The sequence below is a fragment of the Enoplosus armatus genome, chromosome 11 (genome assembly GCF_043641665.1).
Source record: "Enoplosus armatus isolate fEnoArm2 chromosome 11, fEnoArm2.hap1, whole genome shotgun sequence".
In the NCBI taxonomy this organism is placed as follows: domain Eukaryota; kingdom Metazoa; phylum Chordata; class Actinopteri; order Centrarchiformes; family Enoplosidae; genus Enoplosus; species Enoplosus armatus.
Genome location: NC_092190.1, coordinates 6,269,048 through 6,288,522, shown reverse-complemented (window position 1 = coordinate 6,288,522; position 19,475 = coordinate 6,269,048). Strand labels below are relative to the sequence as shown.

Sequence of the window (19,475 nt, the reverse complement as noted above, 5' to 3'; positions counted from 1 at the left end):
GTGTGTGTGTGTGTAAGACTTTGGCCGTGTTCGTCCGCGAACTTCAGGAGCTTAACGGACTGATGACTGGAGGTGCAGCTGTTGGTGTACAGGTGCTGTAAGCATTTTCTTGTCCGCTTTCGTCAGCAGAGGGCGCTGCTCTTTCTGTAGTGGAGACAGGACAGTACAGAGCCAGTGAACACATTCTACATGCTTTTATTTGGCAGTCTGGACTTTGTGCTCTGTATTGTACTTCTATTTTAATTGCTCTCATTTCCAGCCATCACATTCAATAGGCGGTGTGAAGATGCAGTGTTGCCGATGGATACACATTTCCTGCTCTAGTCATTAGGCAATATGTAGCCTATTTTACAGTGGTGGACTGTAACCAAGTACATTTGCTAAAGTAGCCACTGTATTTTACTCTACTTTATACTTCAAAATGTTTTATTTTTTAGTCCACAATATTTATTTGCCAAAATCAGTTACTAGTTACTTTGCAGACTTCAGTTTCAGTTTATAAATAAAAATATGAATCAACTAATAAATGATGATGGATTATGATGGATAAAGCTACCCCATGGTATATGAAGTAGTTGAATTAGCTCCACCTTTACCAGCTGCAGCATCAGTGATGCATACATGTTAATACATCACCAACTATAATCCAGCGATATTATATATATATATGTTATTCTGAAAATGGGCCATTCTGCATAATGAGTATTTTTACTTTTGGAACTTTAAATGTATTTACTTATGTACTTTTACTTAAGATTTTGAATACATGGCTTTGACTTGCAACAGAGCATTTTTACACTGTATTAAAAGAAGCGTTGGTGATGTTTTAGCATTTATAAATAGCCCGTGTGCGACAGCAGTAATCGTTTACGGCCATACCACTCTGAACACGCCCGATCTCGTCTGATCTCAGAAGCTAAGCAGGGTCGGGCCTGGTTAGTACTTGGATGGGAGACCGCCTGGGAATACCAGGTGCCGTAAGCATTTTCTTGTCCGCTTTCGTCAGCAGAGGGCGCTGCTCCTTCTGTAGTGGAGACAGGACAGTACAGAGCCAGTGAACACATTCTACATGCTTTTATTTGGCAGTCTGGACTTTGTGCTCTGTATTGTACTTCTATTTTAATTGCTCTCATTTCCAGCCATCACATTCAATAGGCGGTGTGAAGATGGATACACATTTCCTGCTCTAGTCATTAGGCAATATGTAGCCAATTTTACAGTGGTGGACTGTAACCAAGTACATTTGCTAAAGTAGCCACTGTATTTTACTCTACTTTATGCTTCAAAATGTTTTTATATATATATATATGTTATTCTGAAAATGGGCCGTTCTGCATAATGAGTATTTTTACTTTTGGAACTTTAAATGTATTTACTTATGTACTTTTACTTAAGATTTTGAATACATGGCTTTGACTTGCAACAGAGCATTTTTACACTGTATTAAAAGAAGCGTTGGTGATGTTTTAGCATTTATAAATAGCCCGTGTGCGACAGCAGTAATCGTTTACGGCCATACCACTCTGAACACGCCCGATCTCGTCTGATCTCGGAAGCTAAGCAGGGTCGGGCCTGGTTAGTACTTGGATGGGAGACCGCCTGGGAATACCAGGTGCCGTAAGCATTTTCTTGTCCGCTTTCGTCAGCAGAGGGCGCTGCTCCTTCTGTAGTGGAGACAGGACAGTACAGAGCCAGTGAACACATTCTACATGCTTTTATTTGGCAGTCTGGACTTTGTGCTCTGTATTGTACTTCTATTTTAATTGCTCTCATTTCCAGCCATCACATTCAATAGGCGGTCTGAAGATGCAGTGTTGCCGATGGATACACATTTCCTGCTCTAGTCATTAGGCAATATGTAGCCAATTTTACAGTGGTGGACTGTAACCAAGTACATTTGCTAAAGTAGCCACTGTATTTTACTCTACTTTATGCTTCAAAATGTTTTTATATATATATATGTTATTCTGAAAATGGGCCGTTCTGCATAATGAGTATTTTTACTTTTGGAACTTTAAATGTATTTACTTATGTACTTTTACTTAAGATTTTGAATACATGGCTTTGACTTGCAACAGAGCATTTTTACACTGTATTAAAAGAAGCGTTGGTGATGTTTTAGCATTTATAAATAGCCCGTGTGCGACAGCAGTGATCGTTTACGGCCATACCACTCTGAACACGCCCGATCTCGTCTGATCTCGGAAGCTAAGCAGGGTCGGGCCTGGTTAGTACTTGGATGGGAGACCGCCTGGGAATACCAGGTGCCGTAAGCATTTTCTTGTCCGCTTTCGTCAGCAGAGGGCGCTGCTCCTTCTGTAGTGGAGACAGGACAGTACAGAGCCAGTGAACACATTCTACATGCTTTTATTTGGCAGTCTGGACTTTGTGCTCTGTATTGTACTTCTATTTTAATTGCTCTCATTTCCAGCCATCACATTCAATAGGCGGTGTGAAGATGGATACACATTTCCTGCTCTAGTCATTAGGCAATATGTAGCCAATTTTACAGTGGTGGACTGTAACCAAGTACATTTGCTAAAGTAGCCACTGTATTTTACTCTACTTTATGCTTCAAAATGTTTTTATATATATATATGTTATTCTGAAAATGGGCCGTTCTGCATAATGAGTATTTTTACTTTTGGAACTTTAAATGTATTTACTTATGTACTTTTACTTAAGATTTTGAATACATGGATTTGACTTGCAACAGAGCATTTTTACACTGTATTAAAAGAAGCGTTGGTGACGTTTTAGCATTTATAAATAGCCCGTGTGCGACAGCAGTAATCGTTTACGGCCATACCACTCTGAACACGCCCGATCTCGTCTGATCTCGGAAGCTAAGCAGGGTCGGGCCTGGTTAGTACTTGGATGGGAGACCGCCTGGGAATACCAGGTGCCGTAAGCATTTTCTTGTCCGCTTTCGTCAGCAGAGGGCGCTGCTCCTTCTGTAGTGGAGACAGGACAGTACAGAGCCAGTGAACACATTCTACATGCTTTTATTTGGCAGTCTGGACTTTGTGCTCTGTATTGTACTTCTATTTTAATTGCTCTCATTTCCAGCCATCACATTCAATAGGCGGTGTGAAGATGCAGTGTTGCCGATGGATACACATTTCCTGCTCTCGTCATTAGGCAATATGTAGCCAATTTTACAGTGGTGTACTGTAACCAAGTACATTTGCTAAAGTAGCCACTGTATTTTACTCTACTTTATGCTTCAAAATGTTTTTATATATATATATGTTATTCTGAAAATGGGCCGTTCTGCATAATGAGTATTTTTACTTTTGGAACTTTAAATGTATTTACTTATGTACTTTTACTTAAGATTTTGAATACATGGATTTGACTTGCAACAGAGCATTTTTACACTGTATTAAAAGAAGCGTTGGTGATGTTTTAGCATTTATAAATAGCCCGTGTGCGACAGCAGTAGTCGTTTACGGCCATACCACTCTGAACACGCCCGATCTCGTCTGATCTCGGAAGCTAAGCAGGGTCGGGCCTGGTTAGTACTTGGATGGGAGACCGCCTGGGAATACCAGGTGCCGTAAGCATTTTCTTGTCCGCTTTCGTCAGCAGAGGGCGCTGCTCCTTCTGTAGTGGAGACAGGACAGTACAGAGCCAGTGAACACATTCTACATGCTTTTATTTGGCAGTCTGGACTTTGTGCTCTGTATTGTACTTCTATTTTAATTGCTCTCATTTCCAGCCATCACATTCAATAGGCGGTGTGAAGATGCAGTGTTGCCGATGGATACACATTTCCTGCTCTCGTCATTAGGCAATATGTAGCCAATTTTACAGTGGTGTACTGTAACCAAGTACATTTGCTAAAGTAGCCACTGTATTTTACTCTACTTTATGCTTCAAAATGTTTTTATATATATATATGTTATTCTGAAAATGGGCCGTTCTGCATAATGAGTATTTTTACTTTTGGAACTTTAAATGTATTTACTTATGTACTTTTACTTAAGATTTTGAATACATGGATTTGACTTGCAACAGAGCATTTTTACACTGTATTAAAAGAAGCGTTGGTGATGTTTTAGCATTTATAAATAGCCCGTGTGCGACAGCAGTAGTCGTTTACGGCCATACCACTCTGAACACGCCCGATCTCGTCTGATCTCGGAAGCTAAGCAGGGTCGGGCCTGGTTAGTACTTGGATGGGAGACCGCCTGGGAATACCAGGTGCCGTAAGCATTTTCTTGTCCGCTTTCGTCAGCAGAGGGCGCTGCTCCTTCTGTAGTGGAGACAGGACAGTACAGAGCCAGTGAACACATTCTACATGCTTTTATTTGGCAGTCTGGACTTTGTGCTCTGTATTGTACTTCTATTTTAATTGCTCTCATTTCCAGCCATCACATTCAATAGGCGGTGTGAAGATGGATACACATTTCCTGCTCTAGTCATTAGGCAATATGTAGCCAATTTTACAGTGGTGGACTGTAACCAAGTACATTTGCTAAAGTAGCCACTGTATTTTACTCTACTTTATGCTTCAAAATGTTTTTATATATATACTGTATATGTTATTCTGAAAATGGGCCGTTCTGCATAATAAGTATTTTCACTTTTGGAACTTTAAATGTATTTACTTATGTACTTTTACTTAAGATTTTGAATACATGGATTTGACTTGCAACAGAGCATTTTTACACTGTATTAAAAGAAGCGTTGGTGACGTTTTAGCATTTATAAATAGCCCGTGTGCGACAGCAGTAATCGTTTACGGCCATACCACTCTGAACACGCCCGATCTCGTCTGATCTCGGAAGCTAAGCAGGGTCGGGCCTGGTTAGTACTTGGATGGGAGACCGCCTGGGAATACCAGGTGCCGTAAGCATTTTCTTGTCCGCTTTCGTCAGCAGAGGGCGCTGCTCCTTCTGTAGTGGAGACAGGACAGTACAGAGCCAGTGAACACATTCTACATGCTTTTATTTGGCAGTCTGGACTTTGTGCTCTGTATTGTACTTCTATTTTAATTGCTCTCATTTCCAGCCATCACATTCAATAGGCGGTGTGAAGATGGATACACATTTCCTGCTCTAGTCATTAGGCAATATGTAGCCAATTTTACAGTGGTGGACTGTAACCAAGTACATTTGCTAAAGTAGCCACTGTATTTTACTCTACTTTATGCTTCAAAATGTTTTTATATATATATATGTTATTCTGAAAATGGGCCGTTCTGCATAATGAGTATTTTCACTTTTGGAACTTTAAATGTATTTACTTATGTACTTTTACTTAAGATTTTGAATACATGGCTTTGACTTGCAACAGAGCATTTTTACACTGTATTAAAAGAAGCGTTGGTGATGTTTTAGCATTTATAAATAGCCCGTGTGCGACAGCAGTGATCGTTTACGGCCATACCACTCTGAACACGCCCGATCTCGTCTGATCTCGGAAGCTAAGCAGGGTCGGGCCTGGTTAGTACTTGGATGGGAGACCGCCTGGGAATACCAGGTGCCGTAAGCATTTTCTTGTCCGCTTTCGTCAGCAGAGGGCGCTGCTCCTTCTGTAGTGGAGACAGGACAGTACAGAGCCAGTGAACACATTCTACATGCTTTTATTTGGCAGTCTGGACTTTGTGCTCTGTATTGTACTTCTATTTTAATTGCTCTCATTTCCAGCCATCACATTCAATAGGCGGTGTGAAGATGCAGTGTTGCCGATGGATACACATTTCCTGCTCTCGTCATTAGGCAATATGTAGCCAATTTTACAGTGGTGTACTGTAACCAAGTACATTTGCTAAAGTAGCCACTGTATTTTACTCTACTTTATGCTTCAAAATGTTTTTATATATATATATGTTATTCTGAAAATGGGCCGTTCTGCATAATGAGTATTTTTACTTTTGGAACTTTAAATGTATTTACTTATGTACTTTTACTTAAGATTTTGAATACATGGATTTGACTTGCAACAGAGCATTTTTACACTGTATTAAAAGAAGCGTTGGTGATGTTTTAGCATTTATAAATAGCCCGTGTGCGACAGCAGTAGTCGTTTACGGCCATACCACTCTGAACACGCCCGATCTCGTCTGATCTCGGAAGCTAAGCAGGGTCGGGCCTGGTTAGTACTTGGATGGGAGACCGCCTGGGAATACCAGGTGCCGTAAGCATTTTCTTGTCCGCTTTCGTCAGCAGAGGGCGCTGCTCCTTCTGTAGTGGAGACAGGACAGTACAGAGCCAGTGAACACATTCTACATGCTTTTATTTGGCAGTCTGGACTTTGTGCTCTGTATTGTACTTCTATTTTAATTGCTCTCATTTCCAGCCATCACATTCAATAGGCGGTGTGAAGATGGATACACATTTCCTGCTCTAGTCATTAGGCAATATGTAGCCAATTTTACAGTGGTGGACTGTAACCAAGTACATTTGCTAAAGTAGCCACTGTATTTTACTCTACTTTATGCTTCAAAATGTTTTTATATATATACTGTATATGTTATTCTGAAAATGGGCCGTTCTGCATAATAAGTATTTTCACTTTTGGAACTTTAAATGTATTTACTTATGTACTTTTACTTAAGATTTTGAATACATGGATTTGACTTGCAACAGAGCATTTTTACACTGTATTAAAAGAAGCGTTGGTGACGTTTTAGCATTTATAAATAGCCCGTGTGCGACAGCAGTAATCGTTTACGGCCATACCACTCTGAACACGCCCGATCTCGTCTGATCTCGGAAGCTAAGCAGGGTCGGGCCTGGTTAGTACTTGGATGGGAGACCGCCTGGGAATACCAGGTGCCGTAAGCATTTTCTTGTCCGCTTTCGTCAGCAGAGGGCGCTGCTCCTTCTGTAGTGGAGACAGGACAGTACAGAGCCAGTGAACACATTCTACATGCTTTTATTTGGCAGTCTGGACTTTGTGCTCTGTATTGTACTTCTATTTTAATTGCTCTCATTTCCAGCCATCACATTCAATAGGCGGTGTGAAGATGGATACACATTTCCTGCTCTAGTCATTAGGCAATATGTAGCCAATTTTACAGTGGTGGACTGTAACCAAGTACATTTGCTAAAGTAGCCACTGTATTTTACTCTACTTTATGCTTCAAAATGTTTTTATATATATATATGTTATTCTGAAAATGGGCCGTTCTGCATAATGAGTATTTTCACTTTTGGAACTTTAAATGTATTTACTTATGTACTTTTACTTAAGATTTTGAATACATGGCTTTGACTTGCAACAGAGCATTTTTACACTGTATTAAAAGAAGCGTTGGTGATGTTTTAGCATTTATAAATAGCCCGTGTGCGACAGCAGTGATCGTTTACGGCCATACCACTCTGAACACGCCCGATCTCGTCTGATCTCGGAAGCTAAGCAGGGTCGGGCCTGGTTAGTACTTGGATGGGAGACCGCCTGGGAATACCAGGTGCCGTAAGCATTTTCTTGTCCGCTTTCGTCAGCAGAGGGCGCTGCTCCTTCTGTAGTGGAGACAGGACAGTACAGAGCCAGTGAACACATTCTACATGCTTTTATTTGGCAGTCTGGACTTTGTGCTCTGTATTGTACTTCTATTTTAATTGCTCTCATTTCCAGCCATCACATTCAATAGGCGGTGTGAAGATGGATACACATTTCCTGCTCTAGTCATTAGGCAATATGTAGCCAATTTTACAGTGGTGGACTGTAACCAAGTACATTTGCCTAAGTAGCCACTGTATTTTACTCTACTTTATGCTTCAAAATGTTTTTATATATATATATGTTATTCTGAAAATGGGCCGTTCTGCATAATGAGTATTTTTACTTTTGGAACTTTAAATGTATTTACTTATGTACTTTTACTTAAGATTTTGAATACATGGATTTGACTTGCAACAGAGCATTTTTACACTGTATTAAAAGAAGCGTTGGTGACGTTTTAGCATTTATAAATAGCCCGTGTGCGACAGCAGTAATCGTTTACGGCCATACCACTCTGAACACGCCCGATCTCGTCTGATCTCGGAAGCTAAGCAGGGTCGGGCCTGGTTAGTACTTGGATGGGAGACCGCCTGGGAATACCAGGTGCCGTAAGCATTTTCTTGTCCGCTTTCGTCAGCAGAGGGCGCTGCTCCTTCTGTAGTGGAGACAGGACAGTACAGAGCCAGTGAACACATTCTACATGCTTTTATTTGGCAGTCTGGACTTTGTGCTCTGTATTGTACTTCTATTTTAATTGCTCTCATTTCCAGCCATCACATTCAATAGGCGGTGTGAAGATGCAGTGTTGCCGATGGATACACATTTCCTGCTCTCGTCATTAGGCAATATGTAGCCAATTTTACAGTGGTGGACTGTAACCAAGTACATTTGCTAAAGTAGCCACTGTATTTTACTCTACTTTATGCTTCAAAATGTTTTTATATATATATATGTTATTCTGAAAATGGGCCGTTCTGCATAATGAGTATTTTTACTTTTGGAACTTTAAATGTATTTACTTATGTACTTTTACTTAAGATTTTGAATACATGGCTTTGACTTGCAACAGAGCATTTTTACACTGTATTAAAAGAAGCGTTGGTGATGTTTTAGCATTTATAAATAGCCCGTGTGCGACAGCAGTAATCGTTTACGGCCATACCACTCTGAACACGCCCGATCTCGTCTGATCTCGGAAGCTAAGCAGGGTCGGGCCTGGTTAGTACTTGGATGGGAGACCGCCTGGGAATACCAGGTGCCGTAAGCTTTTTCTTGTCCGCTTTCGTCAGCAGAGGGCGCTGCTCCTTCTGTAGTGGAGACAGGACAGTACAGAGCCAGTGAACACATTCTACATGCTTTTATTTGGCAGTCTGGACTTTGTGCTCTGTATTGTACTTCTATTTTAATTGCTCTCATTTCCAGCCATCACATTCAATAGGCGGTGTGAAGATGGATACACATTTCCTGCTCTAGTCATTAGGCAATATGTAGCCAATTTTACAGTGGTGGACTGTAACCAAGTACATTTGCTAAAGTAGCCACTGTATTTTACTCTACTTTATGCATCAAAATGTTTTTATATATATACTGTATATGTTATTCTGAAAATGGGCCGTTCTGCATAATAAGTATTTTCACTTTTGGAACTTTAAATGTATTTACTTATGTACTTTTACTTAAGATTTTGAATACATGGCTTTGACTTGCAACAGAGCATTTTTACACTGTATTAAAAGAAGCGTTGGTGATGTTTTAGCATTTATAAATAGCCCGTGTGCGACAGCAGTAATCGTTTACGGCCATACCACTCTGAACACGCCCGATCTCGTCTGATCTCGGAAGCTAAGCAGGGTCGGGCCTGGTTAGTACTTGGATGGGAGACCGCCTGGGAATACCAGGTGCCGTAAGCATTTTCTTGTCCGCTTTCGTCAGCAGAGGGCGCTGCTCCTTCTGTAGTGGAGACAGGACAGTACAGAGCCAGTGAACACATTCTACATGCTTTTATTTGGCAGTCTGGACTTTGTGCTCTGTATTGTACTTCTATTTTAATTGCTCTCATTTCCAGCCATCACATTCAATAGGCGGTGTGAAGATGCAGTGTTGCCGATGGATACACATTTCCTGCTCTCGTCATTAGGCAATATGTAGCCAATTTTACAGTGGTGTACTGTAACCAAGTACATTTGCTAAAGTAGCCACTGTATTTTACTCTACTTTATGCTTCAAAATGTTTTTATATATATATATGTTATTCTGAAAATGGGCCGTTCTGCATAATGAGTATTTTTACTTTTGGAACTTTAAATGTATTTACTTATGTACTTTTACTTAAGATTTTGAATACATGGATTTGACTTGCAACAGAGCATTTTTACACTGTATTAAAAGAAGCGTTGGTGATGTTTTAGCATTTATAAATAGCCCGTGTGCGACAGCAGTAATCGTTTACGGCCATACCACTCTGAACACGCCCGATCTCGTCTGATCTCGGAAGCTAAGCAGGGTTGGGCCTGGTTAGTACTTGGATGGGAGACCGCCTGGGAATACCAGGTGCCGTAAGCATTTTCTTGTCCGCTTTCGTCAGCAGAGGGCGCTGCTCCTTCTGTAGTGGAGACAGGACAGTACAGAGCCAGTGAACACATTCTACATGCTTTTATTTGGCAGTCTGGACTTTGTGCTCTGTATTGTACTTCTATTTTAATTGCTCTCATTTCCAGCCATCACATTCAATAGGCGGTGTGAAGATGCAGTGTTGCCGATGGATACACATTTCCTGCTCTAGTCATTAGGCAATATGTAGCCAATTTTACAGTGGTGGACTGTAACCAAGTACATTTGCTAAAGTAGCCACTGTATTGTATTCTACTTTATGCTTCAAAATGTTTTTATATATATATATGTTATTCTGAAAATGGGCCGTTCTGCATAATGAGTATTTTTACTTTTGGAACTTTAAATGTATTTACTTATGTACTTTTACTTAAGATTTTGAATACATGGCTTTGACTTGCAACAGAGCATTTTTACACTGTATTAAAAGAAGCGTTGGTGATGTTTTAGCATTTATAAATAGCCCGTGTGCGACAGCAGTAATCGTTTACGGCCATACCACTCTGAACACGCCCGATCTCGTCTGATCTCGGAAGCTAAGCAGGGTCGGGCCTGGTTAGTACTTGGATGGGAGACCGCCTGGGAATACCAGGTGCCGTAAGCTTTTTCTTGTCCGCTTTCGTCAGCAGAGGGCGCTGCTCCTTCTGTAGTGGAGACAGGACAGTACAGAGCCAGTGAACACATTCTACATGCTTTTATTTGGCAGTCTGGACTTTGTGCTCTGTATTGTACTTCTATTTTAATTGCTCTCATTTCCAGCCATCACATTCAATAGGCGGTGTGAAGATGGATACACATTTCCTGCTCTAGTCATTAGGCAATATGTAGCCAATTTTACAGTGGTGGACTGTAACCAAGTACATTTGCTAAAGTAGCCACTGTATTTTACTCTACTTTATGCATCAAAATGTTTTTATATATATACTGTATATGTTATTCTGAAAATGGGCCGTTCTGCATAATAAGTATTTTCACTTTTGGAACTTTAAATGTATTTACTTATGTACTTTTACTTAAGATTTTGAATACATGGCTTTGACTTGCAACAGAGCATTTTTACACTGTATTAAAAGAAGCGTTGGTGATGTTTTAGCATTTATAAATAGCCCGTGTGCGACAGCAGTAATCGTTTACGGCCATACCACTCTGAACACGCCCGATCTCGTCTGATCTCGGAAGCTAAGCAGGGTCGGGCCTGGTTAGTACTTGGATGGGAGACCGCCTGGGAATACCAGGTGCCGTAAGCATTTTCTTGTCCGCTTTCGTCAGCAGAGGGCGCTGCTCCTTCTGTAGTGGAGACAGGACAGTACAGAGCCAGTGAACACATTCTACATGCTTTTATTTGGCAGTCTGGACTTTGTGCTCTGTATTGTACTTCTATTTTAATTGCTCTCATTTCCAGCCATCACATTCAATAGGCGGTGTGAAGATGGATACACATTTCCTGCTCTAGTCATTAGGCAATATGTAGCCAATTTTACAGTGGTGGACTGTAACCAAGTACATTTGCTAAAGTAGCCACTGTATTTTACTCTACTTTATGCTTCAAAATGTTTTTATATATATATATGTTATTCTGAAAATGGGCCGTTCTGCATAATGAGTATTTTCACTTTTGGAACTTTAAATGTATTTACTTATGTACTTTTACTTAAGATTTTGAATACATGGCTTTGACTTGCAACAGAGCATTTTTACACTGTATTAAAAGAAGCGTTGGTGATGTTTTAGCATTTATAAATAGCCCGTGTGCGACAGCAGTGATCGTTTACGGCCATACCACTCTGAACACGCCCGATCTCGTCTGATCTCGGAAGCTAAGCAGGGTCGGGCCTGGTTAGTACTTGGATGGGAGACCGCCTGGGAATACCAGGTGCCGTAAGCATTTTCTTGTCCGCTTTCGTCAGCAGAGGGCGCTGCTCCTTCTGTAGTGGAGACAGGACAGTACAGAGCCAGTGAACACATTCTACATGCTTTTATTTGGCAGTCTGGACTTTGTGCTCTGTATTGTACTTCTATTTTAATTGCTCTCATTTCCAGCCATCACATTCAATAGGCGGTGTGAAGATGCAGTGTTGCCGATGGATACACATTTCCTGCTCTCGTCATTAGGCAATATGTAGCCAATTTTACAGTGGTGTACTGTAACCAAGTACATTTGCTAAAGTAGCCACTGTATTTTACTCTACTTTATGCTTCAAAATGTTTTTATATATATATATGTTATTCTGAAAATGGGCCGTTCTGCATAATGAGTATTTTTACTTTTGGAACTTTAAATGTATTTACTTATGTACTTTTACTTAAGATTTTGAATACATGGATTTGACTTGCAACAGAGCATTTTTACACTGTATTAAAAGAAGCGTTGGTGATGTTTTAGCATTTATAAATAGCCCGTGTGCGACAGCAGTAGTCGTTTACGGCCATACCACTCTGAACACGCCCGATCTCGTCTGATCTCGGAAGCTAAGCAGGGTCGGGCCTGGTTAGTACTTGGATGGGAGACCGCCTGGGAATACCAGGTGCCGTAAGCATTTTCTTGTCCGCTTTCGTCAGCAGAGGGCGCTGCTCCTTCTGTAGTGGAGACAGGACAGTACAGAGCCAGTGAACACATTCTACATGCTTTTATTTGGCAGTCTGGACTTTGTGCTCTGTATTGTACTTCTATTTTAATTGCTCTCATTTCCAGCCATCACATTCAATAGGCGGTGTGAAGATGGATACACATTTCCTGCTCTAGTCATTAGGCAATATGTAGCCAATTTTACAGTGGTGGACTGTAACCAAGTACATTTGCTAAAGTAGCCACTGTATTTTACTCTACTTTATGCTTCAAAATGTTTTTATATATATACTGTATATGTTATTCTGAAAATGGGCCGTTCTGCATAATAAGTATTTTCACTTTTGGAACTTTAAATGTATTTACTTATGTACTTTTACTTAAGATTTTGAATACATGGATTTGACTTGCAACAGAGCATTTTTACACTGTATTAAAAGAAGCGTTGGTGACGTTTTAGCATTTATAAATAGCCCGTGTGCGACAGCAGTAATCGTTTACGGCCATACCACTCTGAACACGCCCGATCTCGTCTGATCTCGGAAGCTAAGCAGGGTCGGGCCTGGTTAGTACTTGGATGGGAGACCGCCTGGGAATACCAGGTGCCGTAAGCATTTTCTTGTCCGCTTTCGTCAGCAGAGGGCGCTGCTCCTTCTGTAGTGGAGACAGGACAGTACAGAGCCAGTGAACACATTCTACATGCTTTTATTTGGCAGTCTGGACTTTGTGCTCTGTATTGTACTTCTATTTTAATTGCTCTCATTTCCAGCCATCACATTCAATAGGCGGTGTGAAGATGGATACACATTTCCTGCTCTAGTCATTAGGCAATATGTAGCCAATTTTACAGTGGTGGACTGTAACCAAGTACATTTGCTAAAGTAGCCACTGTATTTTACTCTACTTTATGCTTCAAAATGTTTTTATATATATATATGTTATTCTGAAAATGGGCCGTTCTGCATAATGAGTATTTTCACTTTTGGAACTTTAAATGTATTTACTTATGTACTTTTACTTAAGATTTTGAATACATGGCTTTGACTTGCAACAGAGCATTTTTACACTGTATTAAAAGAAGCGTTGGTGATGTTTTAGCATTTATAAATAGCCCGTGTGCGACAGCAGTGATCGTTTACGGCCATACCACTCTGAACACGCCCGATCTCGTCTGATCTCGGAAGCTAAGCAGGGTCGGGCCTGGTTAGTACTTGGATGGGAGACCGCCTGGGAATACCAGGTGCCGTAAGCATTTTCTTGTCCGCTTTCGTCAGCAGAGGGCGCTGCTCCTTCTGTAGTGGAGACAGGACAGTACAGAGCCAGTGAACACATTCTACATGCTTTTATTTGGCAGTCTGGACTTTGTGCTCTGTATTGTACTTCTATTTTAATTGCTCTCATTTCCAGCCATCACATTCAATAGGCGGTGTGAAGATGGATACACATTTCCTGCTCTAGTCATTAGGCAATATGTAGCCAATTTTACAGTGGTGGACTGTAACCAAGTACATTTGCCTAAGTAGCCACTGTATTTTACTCTACTTTATGCTTCAAAATGTTTTTATATATATATATGTTATTCTGAAAATGGGCCGTTCTGCATAATGAGTATTTTTACTTTTGGAACTTTAAATGTATTTACTTATGTACTTTTACTTAAGATTTTGAATACATGGATTTGACTTGCAACAGAGCATTTTTACACTGTATTAAAAGAAGCGTTGGTGACGTTTTAGCATTTATAAATAGCCCGTGTGCGACAGCAGTAATCGTTTACGGCCATACCACTCTGAACACGCCCGATCTCGTCTGATCTCGGAAGCTAAGCAGGGTCGGGCCTGGTTAGTACTTGGATGGGAGACCGCCTGGGAATACCAGGTGCCGTAAGCATTTTCTTGTCCGCTTTCGTCAGCAGAGGGCGCTGCTCCTTCTGTAGTGGAGACAGGACAGTACAGAGCCAGTGAACACATTCTACATGCTTTTATTTGGCAGTCTGGACTTTGTGCTCTGTATTGTACTTCTATTTTAATTGCTCTCATTTCCAGCCATCACATTCAATAGGCGGTGTGAAGATGCAGTGTTGCCGATGGATACACATTTCCTGCTCTCGTCATTAGGCAATATGTAGCCAATTTTACAGTGGTGGACTGTAACCAAGTACATTTGCTAAAGTAGCCACTGTATTTTACTCTACTTTATGCTTCAAAATGTTTTTATATATATATATGTTATTCTGAAAATGGGCCGTTCTGCATAATGAGTATTTTTACTTTTGGAACTTTAAATGTATTTACTTATGTACTTTTACTTAAGATTTTGAATACATGGCTTTGACTTGCAACAGAGCATTTTTACACTGTATTAAAAGAAGCGTTGGTGATGTTTTAGCATTTATAAATAGCCCGTGTGCGACAGCAGTAATCGTTTACGGCCATACCACTCTGAACACGCCCGATCTCGTCTGATCTCGGAAGCTAAGCAGGGTCGGGCCTGGTTAGTACTTGGATGGGAGACCGCCTGGGAATACCAGGTGCCGTAAGCTTTTTCTTGTCCGCTTTCGTCAGCAGAGGGCGCTGCTCCTTCTGTAGTGGAGACAGGACAGTACAGAGCCAGTGAACACATTCTACATGCTTTTATTTGGCAGTCTGGACTTTGTGCTCTGTATTGTACTTCTATTTTAATTGCTCTCATTTCCAGCCATCACATTCAATAGGCGGTGTGAAGATGGATACACATTTCCTGCTCTAGTCATTAGGCAATATGTAGCCAATTTTACAGTGGTGGACTGTAACCAAGTACATTTGCTAAAGTAGCCACTGTATTTTACTCTACTTTATGCATCAAAATGTTTTTATATATATACTGTATATGTTATTCTGAAAATGGGCCGTTCTGCATAATAAGTATTTTCACTTTTGGAACTTTAAATGTATTTACTTATGTACTTTTACTTAAGATTTTGAATACATGGCTTTGACTTGCAACAGAGCATTTTTACACTGTATTAAAAGAAGCGTTGGTGATGTTTTAGCATTTATAAATAGCCCGTGTGCGACAGCAGTAATCGTTTACGGCCATACCACTCTGAACACGCCCGATCTCGTCTGATCTCGGAAGCTAAGCAGGGTCGGGCCTGGTTAGTACTTGGATGGGAGACCGCCTGGGAATACCAGGTGCCGTAAGCATTTTCTTGTCCGCTTTCGTCAGCAGAGGGCGCTGCTCCTTCTGTAGTGGAGACAGGACAGTACAGAGCCAGTGAACACATTCTACATGCTTTTATTTGGCAGTCTGGACTTTGTGCTCTGTATTGTACTTCTATTTTAATTGCTCTCATTTCCAGCCATCACATTCAATAGGCGGTGTGAAGATGCAGTGTTGCCGATGGATACACATTTCCTGCTCTCGTCATTAGGCAATATGTAGCCAATTTTACAGTGGTGTACTGTAACCAAGTACATTTGCTAAAGTAGCCACTGTATTTTACTCTACTTTATGCTTCAAAATGTTTTTATATATATATATGTTATTCTGAAAATGGGCCGTTCTGCATAATGAGTATTTTTACTTTTGGAACTTTAAATGTATTTACTTATGTACTTTTACTTAAGATTTTGAATACATGGATTTGACTTGCAACAGAGCATTTTTACACTGTATTAAAAGAAGCGTTGGTGATGTTTTAGCATTTATAAATAGCCCGTGTGCGACAGCAGTAATCGTTTACGGCCATACCACTCTGAACACGCCCGATCTCGTCTGATCTCGGAAGCTAAGCAGGGTTGGGCCTGGTTAGTACTTGGATGGGAGACCGCCTGGGAATACCAGGTGCCGTAAGCATTTTCTTGTCCGCTTTCGTCAGCAGAGGGCGCTGCTCCTTCTGTAGTGGAGACAGGACAGTACAGAGCCAGTGAACACATTCTACATGCTTTTATTTGGCAGTCTGGACTTTGTGCTCTGTATTGTACTTCTATTTTAATTGCTCTCATTTCCAGCCATCACATTCAATAGGCGGTGTGAAGATGCAGTGTTGCCGATGGATACACATTTCCTGCTCTAGTCATTAGGCAATATGTAGCCAATTTTACAGTGGTGGACTGTAACCAAGTACATTTGCTAAAGTAGCCACTGTATTGTATTCTACTTTATGCTTCAAAATGTTTTTATATATATATATGTTATTCTGAAAATGGGCCGTTCTGCATAATGAGTATTTTTACTTTTGGAACTTTAAATGTATTTACTTATGTACTTTTACTTAAGATTTTGAATACATGGCTTTGACTTGCAACAGAGCATTTTTACACTGTATTAAAAGAAGCGTTGGTGATGTTTTAGCATTTATAAATAGCCCGTGTGCGACAGCAGTAATCGTTTACGGCCATACCACTCTGAACACGCCCGATCTCGTCTGATCTCGGAAGCTAAGCAGGGTCGGGCCTGGTTAGTACTTGGATGGGAGACCGCCTGGGAATACCAGGTGCCGTAAGCTTTTTCTTGTCCGCTTTCGTCAGCAGAGGGCGCTGCTCCTTCTGTAGTGGAGACAGGACAGTACAGAGCCAGTGAACACATTCTACATGCTTTTATTTGGCAGTCTGGACTTTGTGCTCTGTATTGTACTTCTATTTTAATTGCTCTCATTTCCAGCCATCACATTCAATAGGCGGTGTGAAGATGGATACACATTTCCTGCTCTAGTCATTAGGCAATATGTAGCCAATTTTACAGTGGTGGACTGTAACCAAGTACATTTGCTAAAGTAGCCACTGTATTTTACTCTACTTTATGCATCAAAATGTTTTTATATATATACTGTATATGTTATTCTGAAAATGGGCCGTTCTGCATAATAAGTATTTTCACTTTTGGAACTTTAAATGTATTTACTTATGTACTTTTACTTAAGATTTTGAATACATGGCTTTGACTTGCAACAGAGCATTTTTACACTGTATTAAAAGAAGCGTTGGTGATGTTTTAGCATTTATAAATAGCCCGTGTGCGACAGCAGTAATCGTTTACGGCCATACCACTCTGAACACGCCCGATCTCGTCTGATCTCGGAAGCTAAGCAGGGTCGGGCCTGGTTAGTACTTGGATGGGAGACCGCCTGGGAATACCAGGTGCCGTAAGCATTTTCTTGTCCGCTTTCGTCAGCAGAGGGCGCTGCTCCTTCTGTAGTGGAGACAGGACAGTACAGAGCCAGTGAACACATTCTACATGCTTTTATTTGGCAGTCTGGACTTTGTGCTCTGTATTGTACTTCTATTTTAATTGCTCTCATTTCCAGCCATCACATTCAATAGGCGGTGTGAAGATGCAGTGTTGCCGATGGATACACATTTCCTGCTCTCGTCATTAGGCAATATGTAGCCAATTTTACAGTGGTGTACTGTAACCAAGTACATTTGCTAAAGTAGCCACTGTATTTTACTCTACTTTATGCTTCAAAATGTTTTTATATATATATATGTTATTCTGAAAATGGGCCGTTCTGCATAATGAGTATTTTTACTTTTGGAACTTTAAATGTATTTACTTATGTACTTTTACTTAAGATTTTGAATACATGGATTTGACTTGCAACAGAGCATTTTTACACTGTATTAAAAGAAGCGTTGGTGATGTTTTAGCATTTATAAATAGCCCGTGTGCGACAGCAGTAATCGTTTACGGCCATACCACTCTGAACACGCCCGATCTCGTCTGATCTCGGAAGCTAAGCAGGGTTGGGCCTGGTTAGTACTTGGATGGGAGACCGCCTGGGAATACCAGGTGCCGTAAGCATTTTCTTGTCCGCTTTCGTCAGCAGAGGGCGCTGCTCCTTCTGTAGTGGAGACAGGACAGTACAGAGCCAGTGAACACATTCTACATGCTTTTATTTGGCAGTCTGGACTTTGTGCTCTGTATTGTACTTCTATTTTAATTGCTCTCATTTCCAGCCATCACATTCAATAGGCGGTGTGAAGATGGATACACATTTCCTGCTCTAGTCATTAGGCAATATGTAGCCAATTTTACAGTGGTGGACTGTAACCAAGTACATTTGCTAAAGTAGCCACTGTATTGTATTCTACTTTATGCTTCAAAATGTTTTTATATATATATATGTTATTCTGAAAATGGGCCGTTCTGCATAATAAGTATTTTCACTTTTGGAACTTTAAATGTATTTACTTATGTACTTTTACTTAAGATTTTGAATACATGGCTTTGACTTGCAACAGAGCATTTTTACACTGTATTAAAAGAAGCGTTGGTGATGTTTTAGCATTTATAAATAGCCCGTGTGCGACAGCAGTAGTCGTTTACGGCCATACCACTCTGAACACGCCCGATCTCGTCTGATCTCGGAAGCTAAGCAGGGTCGGGCCTGGTTAGTACTTGGATGGGAGACCGCCTGGGAATACCAGGTGCCGTAAGCATTTTCTTGTCCGCTTTCGTCAGCAGAGGGCGCTGCTCCTTCTGTAGTGGAGACAGGACAGTACAGAGCCAGTGAACACATTCTACATGCTTTTATTTGGCAGTCTGGACTTTGTGCTCTGTATTGTACTTCTATTTTAATTGCTCTCATTTCCAGCCATCACATTCAATAGGCGGTGTGAAGATGGATACACATTTCCTGCTCTAGTCATTAGGCAATATGTAGCCAATTTTACAGTGGTGGACTGTAACCAAGTACATTTGCTAAAGTAGCCACTGTATTTTACTCTACTTTATGCTTCAAAATGTTTTTATATATATACTGTATATGTTATTCTGAAAATGGGCCGTTCTGCATAATAAGTATTTTCACTTTTGGAACTTTAAATGTATTTACTTATGTACTTTTACTTAAGATTTTGAA

At 40.6% G+C, this 19,475-nt stretch overlaps 29 non-coding genes across 29 annotated transcripts; all 29 read left to right on the top strand.

Annotated features, from left to right (window-relative positions):
- Positions 1-865: 865 nt before the first annotated feature.
- LOC139293594 (5S ribosomal RNA) lies at positions 866-984 on the top strand. Its single transcript, XR_011598197.1, has one exon. It is a non-coding gene; the product is annotated as a 5S ribosomal RNA (ribosomal RNA).
- A 521-nt stretch (positions 985-1,505) lies between these two features.
- On the top strand, positions 1,506-1,624 carry LOC139293518 (5S ribosomal RNA). Its single transcript, XR_011598124.1, has one exon. It is a non-coding gene; the product is annotated as a 5S ribosomal RNA (ribosomal RNA).
- Positions 1,625-2,157: 533 nt separating this feature from the next.
- LOC139293517 (5S ribosomal RNA) lies at positions 2,158-2,276 on the top strand. The gene has a single exon (XR_011598123.1). It is a non-coding gene; the product is annotated as a 5S ribosomal RNA (ribosomal RNA).
- Positions 2,277-2,795: 519 nt separating this feature from the next.
- On the top strand, positions 2,796-2,914 carry LOC139293516 (5S ribosomal RNA). The gene has a single exon (XR_011598122.1). It is a non-coding gene; the product is annotated as a 5S ribosomal RNA (ribosomal RNA).
- A 533-nt stretch (positions 2,915-3,447) lies between these two features.
- On the top strand, positions 3,448-3,566 carry LOC139293515 (5S ribosomal RNA). The gene has a single exon (XR_011598121.1). It is a non-coding gene; the product is annotated as a 5S ribosomal RNA (ribosomal RNA).
- Positions 3,567-4,099: 533 nt separating this feature from the next.
- On the top strand, positions 4,100-4,218 carry LOC139293514 (5S ribosomal RNA). The gene has a single exon (XR_011598120.1). It is a non-coding gene; the product is annotated as a 5S ribosomal RNA (ribosomal RNA).
- Positions 4,219-4,742: 524 nt separating this feature from the next.
- LOC139293513 (5S ribosomal RNA) lies at positions 4,743-4,861 on the top strand. Its single transcript, XR_011598119.1, has one exon. It is a non-coding gene; the product is annotated as a 5S ribosomal RNA (ribosomal RNA).
- A 519-nt stretch (positions 4,862-5,380) lies between these two features.
- Positions 5,381-5,499, top strand: LOC139293512 (5S ribosomal RNA). Its single transcript, XR_011598118.1, has one exon. It is a non-coding gene; the product is annotated as a 5S ribosomal RNA (ribosomal RNA).
- A 533-nt stretch (positions 5,500-6,032) lies between these two features.
- Positions 6,033-6,151, top strand: LOC139293511 (5S ribosomal RNA). Its single transcript, XR_011598117.1, has one exon. It is a non-coding gene; the product is annotated as a 5S ribosomal RNA (ribosomal RNA).
- Positions 6,152-6,675: 524 nt separating this feature from the next.
- Positions 6,676-6,794, top strand: LOC139293509 (5S ribosomal RNA). The gene has a single exon (XR_011598115.1). It is a non-coding gene; the product is annotated as a 5S ribosomal RNA (ribosomal RNA).
- Positions 6,795-7,313: 519 nt separating this feature from the next.
- Positions 7,314-7,432, top strand: LOC139293508 (5S ribosomal RNA). Its single transcript, XR_011598114.1, has one exon. It is a non-coding gene; the product is annotated as a 5S ribosomal RNA (ribosomal RNA).
- Positions 7,433-7,951: 519 nt separating this feature from the next.
- On the top strand, positions 7,952-8,070 carry LOC139293507 (5S ribosomal RNA). Its single transcript, XR_011598113.1, has one exon. It is a non-coding gene; the product is annotated as a 5S ribosomal RNA (ribosomal RNA).
- Positions 8,071-8,603: 533 nt separating this feature from the next.
- On the top strand, positions 8,604-8,722 carry LOC139293440 (5S ribosomal RNA). The gene has a single exon (XR_011598049.1). It is a non-coding gene; the product is annotated as a 5S ribosomal RNA (ribosomal RNA).
- A 524-nt stretch (positions 8,723-9,246) lies between these two features.
- Positions 9,247-9,365, top strand: LOC139293506 (5S ribosomal RNA). The gene has a single exon (XR_011598112.1). It is a non-coding gene; the product is annotated as a 5S ribosomal RNA (ribosomal RNA).
- A 533-nt stretch (positions 9,366-9,898) lies between these two features.
- Positions 9,899-10,017, top strand: LOC139293345 (5S ribosomal RNA). The gene has a single exon (XR_011597960.1). It is a non-coding gene; the product is annotated as a 5S ribosomal RNA (ribosomal RNA).
- A 533-nt stretch (positions 10,018-10,550) lies between these two features.
- On the top strand, positions 10,551-10,669 carry LOC139293428 (5S ribosomal RNA). The gene has a single exon (XR_011598038.1). It is a non-coding gene; the product is annotated as a 5S ribosomal RNA (ribosomal RNA).
- Positions 10,670-11,193: 524 nt separating this feature from the next.
- On the top strand, positions 11,194-11,312 carry LOC139293505 (5S ribosomal RNA). The gene has a single exon (XR_011598111.1). It is a non-coding gene; the product is annotated as a 5S ribosomal RNA (ribosomal RNA).
- A 519-nt stretch (positions 11,313-11,831) lies between these two features.
- Positions 11,832-11,950, top strand: LOC139293503 (5S ribosomal RNA). The gene has a single exon (XR_011598110.1). It is a non-coding gene; the product is annotated as a 5S ribosomal RNA (ribosomal RNA).
- Positions 11,951-12,483: 533 nt separating this feature from the next.
- LOC139293502 (5S ribosomal RNA) lies at positions 12,484-12,602 on the top strand. The gene has a single exon (XR_011598109.1). It is a non-coding gene; the product is annotated as a 5S ribosomal RNA (ribosomal RNA).
- A 524-nt stretch (positions 12,603-13,126) lies between these two features.
- LOC139293501 (5S ribosomal RNA) lies at positions 13,127-13,245 on the top strand. Its single transcript, XR_011598108.1, has one exon. It is a non-coding gene; the product is annotated as a 5S ribosomal RNA (ribosomal RNA).
- Positions 13,246-13,764: 519 nt separating this feature from the next.
- LOC139293500 (5S ribosomal RNA) lies at positions 13,765-13,883 on the top strand. Its single transcript, XR_011598107.1, has one exon. It is a non-coding gene; the product is annotated as a 5S ribosomal RNA (ribosomal RNA).
- A 519-nt stretch (positions 13,884-14,402) lies between these two features.
- On the top strand, positions 14,403-14,521 carry LOC139293499 (5S ribosomal RNA). The gene has a single exon (XR_011598106.1). It is a non-coding gene; the product is annotated as a 5S ribosomal RNA (ribosomal RNA).
- A 533-nt stretch (positions 14,522-15,054) lies between these two features.
- Positions 15,055-15,173, top strand: LOC139293416 (5S ribosomal RNA). Its single transcript, XR_011598027.1, has one exon. It is a non-coding gene; the product is annotated as a 5S ribosomal RNA (ribosomal RNA).
- A 524-nt stretch (positions 15,174-15,697) lies between these two features.
- LOC139293497 (5S ribosomal RNA) lies at positions 15,698-15,816 on the top strand. The gene has a single exon (XR_011598104.1). It is a non-coding gene; the product is annotated as a 5S ribosomal RNA (ribosomal RNA).
- A 533-nt stretch (positions 15,817-16,349) lies between these two features.
- Positions 16,350-16,468, top strand: LOC139293333 (5S ribosomal RNA). The gene has a single exon (XR_011597949.1). It is a non-coding gene; the product is annotated as a 5S ribosomal RNA (ribosomal RNA).
- Positions 16,469-17,001: 533 nt separating this feature from the next.
- On the top strand, positions 17,002-17,120 carry LOC139293404 (5S ribosomal RNA). Its single transcript, XR_011598015.1, has one exon. It is a non-coding gene; the product is annotated as a 5S ribosomal RNA (ribosomal RNA).
- A 524-nt stretch (positions 17,121-17,644) lies between these two features.
- On the top strand, positions 17,645-17,763 carry LOC139293496 (5S ribosomal RNA). The gene has a single exon (XR_011598103.1). It is a non-coding gene; the product is annotated as a 5S ribosomal RNA (ribosomal RNA).
- Positions 17,764-18,296: 533 nt separating this feature from the next.
- Positions 18,297-18,415, top strand: LOC139293255 (5S ribosomal RNA). The gene has a single exon (XR_011597872.1). It is a non-coding gene; the product is annotated as a 5S ribosomal RNA (ribosomal RNA).
- Positions 18,416-18,934: 519 nt separating this feature from the next.
- Positions 18,935-19,053, top strand: LOC139293495 (5S ribosomal RNA). The gene has a single exon (XR_011598102.1). It is a non-coding gene; the product is annotated as a 5S ribosomal RNA (ribosomal RNA).
- The last annotated feature ends 422 nt before the right edge of the window (positions 19,054-19,475 follow it).